This window comes from Artibeus jamaicensis, unplaced genomic scaffold (genome assembly GCF_021234435.1).
Source record: "Artibeus jamaicensis isolate MK-2021 breed Jamaican fruit bat unplaced genomic scaffold, CSHL_Jam_final contig_240, whole genome shotgun sequence".
In the NCBI taxonomy this organism is placed as follows: domain Eukaryota; kingdom Metazoa; phylum Chordata; class Mammalia; order Chiroptera; family Phyllostomidae; genus Artibeus; species Artibeus jamaicensis.
This window is the reverse complement of record NW_026521506.1, coordinates 13910650-13915542: the sequence shown is the minus strand read 5'-3', so window position 1 is coordinate 13915542 and position 4893 is coordinate 13910650. Positions and strand designations below refer to the sequence as shown.

General features: G+C 41.5%; 1 pseudogene; it reads left to right on the top strand.

Annotated features, from left to right (window-relative positions):
• The first annotated feature begins 3814 nt into the window (after nucleotides 1–3814).
• Nucleotides 3815–4214, top strand: LOC119050190 (40S ribosomal protein S12-like; annotated as a pseudogene).
• Nucleotides 4215–4893: the final 679 nt, after the last annotated feature.

The following is a 4893-nucleotide window of genomic DNA, read 5'->3' as shown; positions in this document are numbered from 1 at the left end:
ATTTTTTCTAGCAGTGGGCACCTCATTACTACCCTAGTGTTTTGCACCCCTTCATCCCACCTACCAAAATCCTATTCATCCCTAAAGACACAGCTCATACTCCTCTCCTCCAGGAAGTCTTCTGTCAACACTCAGTCCATGGTCCATCCTCCTCATCTGAACTCTTACAAGACATTCTCCAATGTTACTCTGACTCTTACTGAGTACAGTACTGCTTTTCACTGCTTCTCCTATGCAGCCAGTTGCCAGCATGCAATCAGGCACTGTTTGGGAATGGAAAACCATTTCCCATGGAGTCTATGGCATAGACTCAATGTTATGGATGATAGACTAGGAAAAGGTGTGCTCAATACTCTACTTGGCCTTCATCTTCTAGAAAACAGCCTCCACATACATTCCAAGTATTATAATTGTGATCCATTATACATAAGGAGAAGCAATGTAAATGATGTCCCTCTGTTCTGGCTGCATCATCTTGCACAGTTGCCTCCTCGCCTAACAGCCACGGACTCGGCAAAGCTGCCTGTTGCCCGCATTCATGGGGCCCTCTGGGAGTCAGACTTATTGTGCTGGAAGGGGCTTTAGAGAGTTCCCAGGGCCAGCCCCCTGATGACAGGAAGGGCCGGGAGCAAACTACCCAGACAGGTGGACACCTGGCCCAGAGCTAAGTGAACCTGACAGGCAGGAAATTCTTCTCCAGATCCAAGAGGAAGGAGTGGGCCTCCTTGCTCTTTGTTTTTGTCCTGGTGGTGGTGTGGTGGCAGCAGACTGCAGAAGGACTGGAGGGGCAGTAGGGCTGGCCCATATGGGAGCAGCCCAGGCATCTTCCCTAGGACACTGTTGCCTTACCAGCCTCAGCCCAAGCCTAGAAAATAATTTTCCCTTTCGCTAGGGAAGTTCAGGGCTGGGGGCTCTGTTTCTGGACTCCAGAGAGGCAAAGAGCAGCTCAGCACTTTGCCTGGGGCAGGATAGACAAGACCGAGGTCTAGGTTAGCTCTTTTAACTCCTTAGTGTCTGCTACCCAATTCTCAAACTAGCAAGATCAGCATCACCTCAGAGCTTATTAGAAATGTAGGCTCTCAGTGCCCACCTGGACACCTACTCCTTCAGAGTCTGCATTTTAATGAGATCCCCAGGTGATTCCTAAATGCATTAAAGTTAATTGTTAAAGGCAGAATGGAACGAAACATGGATTTGCAATCTAATGTATTCAGAAAGCAATGGTGGATTCCAGCCATGGTCAAAGCAGAAATAATTCCGAGGCAAGGCAGGTGTGCATAAAATCCTCATCCCTGCAGCCCAGCCCAGACTTGCCAAACACCCAAGATGTGGAATTTATTTCTATAAGTGTTCATAAATCAGGCACTGCCTGTGTTTGTTTGTGTTTATATTTATCTTCTCTACTCAACTAAACTGTAAGGTTAAAAAGGCCAGGAATCATATTGTATATGTATAAATGTACATATTATGGGAGAACGATGATATATAATTAATGAGCACAAACTCTGAACTAGGTGGGCCTACCTTCTGGGCCCAGAATTTCCACTGATTTACTGTGTGTTCATAGCCATTGTGCATAGTCTTTTGGAGCCTGTTTCATCATCTGTATTTCCCATGCTAGTAAAAACCTACCTTCCAGCATTGGAGGATTAAATGAGTAAACGGCAGAAATGTACCTGGTACAAAACAGGCCCTCAATGAAACACCCTTTTCCTTTAGAATCTCCCTGCCCACCCCCACCCCAGCTAGCTCCAGGCCTGCATATTTTAAATGTTAAATAAAAATAGGGTAGGTTGGTGAATGTTCACCTTGATGGCCCTGACTAAAATGCATTTTATTTTATTTTATTTTTATTGATTTTTAGAGTAGGGGAGGACAGAGAAATATTAGTCTGTTGTCCCACTTATTCATGCATTCATTGGTTGCTTCTTGTGTGCGGCCTGACTAGAGATCAACTCACAGCCTTGGTGTATTGGGACAATGGTTTAAGCAACTGAACTACCCAGCTAGGACTAAAATGCCTTTTTTTTTTTTTACTGAAATGTCTATTTTATTCTAATATGTAAAGCATGTCTAAACTGCATTTTAAGTAAACAATTCTCAATGTTTTTCTCCTCTTTTTCTAAATATCAAAGCAGATCATTCTTGTTATGGAAATTTATGAAAAACACAGGAATGTACATGTGAAATCTAGCACTTCCTGACCAAACAGATTAAAATGGTGAGAACTCTCTGTTCGAGACCAAATACTTGCCCCATCTCTACCCCCTTCTCAATGGTTCACAAAATGGATCACATGCCCTTGGTGTTGAAGTGACCAGTTATTTGCTTTCATGACTCCTTGAAAGAAAGAAAATTACATTTTTTACCACTGATTTAGCCATGTGAAATCATCTCATCATCATCCTTTTCTGGATCTGAAACTGCTGTCTCCAAAAGTGCCATCTCATTGTGCTTCACATATGTTAGTGCTGAAGAAATCTTCAACAGTTTATGTACAAAACTGCATTGAAATTTTATATTATTTTAAACTTTGCTTCTTTGGGGTTGGGGCACACCGGCCACCCCATCTGCTTTGGAAAGCTCTCTACAACTTGGGCTGGCAGGAAAGTTTCTTTCCTTACCCAGTACCCCCTTACTGGTGAAGTTTCTGTGAGGTCTGTTAGGTTTGCATCCTGCCACTTCCTGGCTTCAAACATACTTTCTTTTGGTGTGGTCTCTTTGGGCCAACTTGGAGAAAGAGAAACAATAGTGCATTTGATATTGAAAATTGACAAATGTCCTTTTAAGATAAAGAACCAGTCCCTCCAACCCTCAAAAAAAACCCACCTAGGACTAGTACTTCCCTTTTTGCCACCAAGTGGCTAGGAGGTGAGGCTCATGTGCACTCAAGATTTGGCTCCATTTTGTAGCTTTTAAAAATGTTTATTGATTTTAGAGACAGAGAGAAAGGTGGAGAGAGAGATCAATTTGTTGTCCCATTTATTTACACGTTCATTGGTTGATTCTTGTTTGTGTCCTGACTAGAAATTGAACACACAACTTTAGTGTATTGGGATGATGCTAACCAACTGACCTACCTGGTCATGGCTCCATTTTGACTTCTTTTTTTTTTTTTAAGAGGGAGGTTACTTTTTTTTAAAGATTTTATTTATTTATCTTTAGAGGGGAAGGGAAGGAGAGAGGGAGAGAAACATCAATGTATGGTTGCCCCTCATGTGTTCCCTGGTGGGAACTGGCCTGCAACCCAGGTATGTGCCCTGACTGGGAATCGAACCGCGAGCGTGTGGTTCACAGGCCCACGCTCAATCCACTGAGCTACACCAGCCAGGGTGTATTTTGACTTCTTAATGATTTCTTTGTTATTACAAAATGGGCATGGGGATGTAAAGTACAGCACAGGGAATATAGTCAATAATATTGTAATAACTCCGTATGGTGCTAGATAGGTCCTGGAAATGTTGGGGGAAACACTTTGTAAAGTATATGATTGTCTAACTACCATGTCTGTACCTGAAACTAATACAAAAATAGTATCAAATATAAACTGTAATTGAAAAATAACATGTAAAAAAGCCCTGGCTGGTGTGGTTCAGTGGATTGAGTGCCAGCCTGTGAACCAGGGGTTGGCCATTTAGATTCCCAGTCAGGGCACATGCCTGGATTGCAGGCCAGGTCCCCAGTAGGGGGCATGTGAGAGGCAACCACACATTGATGTTTCTCTTCCTCTCTTCCCCTTTGTCTAAAAATAAATAAATAAAATATTTTTAAAAAATGTAAAAGAAAATATTCTCCTCACCTGTAACCCACCACCATGGCCAAGGAAGGCATTGCTGCTGGAGGTGTAATGGACATTAGTACTGCTTTAAGAGAGGTGCTGAAGACCACAGTCATTCACAAGGGCCTAGCACGAAAAATTCACCAAGCTGTGGAAACCACAGATCAGCACTAAGCACATCTGTGTGTGCCTGCATCCATCCAACTGCAATGAACCTGTATATGGCAAGTTGGTGGAGACCCTTTGTGCTGAACACCAAATCAACCTAATTAAGGTTGATTGCAACAAGAAACTAAGGGAATGGGTAGACCTCTGTAAAACTTAGAAGGGAAAACCCCATAAACTGGTCGGTTGCAGTTGTATGATAGTTAAGGACTATGGCAAAGAGTCGTAGGCCCAGGATGTCATCCAGGAGTACCTCAAATTCAAGAAATGAACAAATAAAATACTTGGCTCTTGTTCCTCAAAAAAAGTCTATGTTTTGAATCACATTTCTTGATTTGCAAATGTTGTACCAACCTTGCTTTCCCAGAATAAGTCCCACTTGATCATGGTGTATTGATCTTTTTGATGTATTGCTGTATTCTGTTTGCTAATATTTTGTTGAAGATTTTAGCATCTATGTTCATCAGGGATATTGGCCTATAATTTTCTTTCTTTGTAAATGTCTTTTTCTGGTTTTGGAATTAGGATAATGCTGGCCTGGAAAAATGGTCTTGGGAGCCTTTTCTTCTCTTGAATTTTATGAAATAGTTTGAGAATGAGAGGTGTTAGTTCTTCTTAGAATGTTTGGTAAAATTAATCTGTGAAGCAATCCAGTCCAGGGCTTTTGTTGTTGGGAGTTTTTTTTATTACTGCTTCGATTTCACTAGGTGTATCCTGTGTATTCAAATTTTCTGATTCTTCCTGATTTTGCATGTTGCTGGAAATTTCTCCATTTTATCCAGGTTGTACAGTTTCTTGGCATATGGTGGTTCATAATATTTTCTTACAATCCTTTGTATTTCTTTGGTGTCAGTTGTTATTTCTCCTCTTTCATTTCTAATTTCATTTATTTGTTCCCCTCTCTTGTTTTCTTAATGAGTCTGGTTGAAGATTTGTCCATCTTGTTTGTC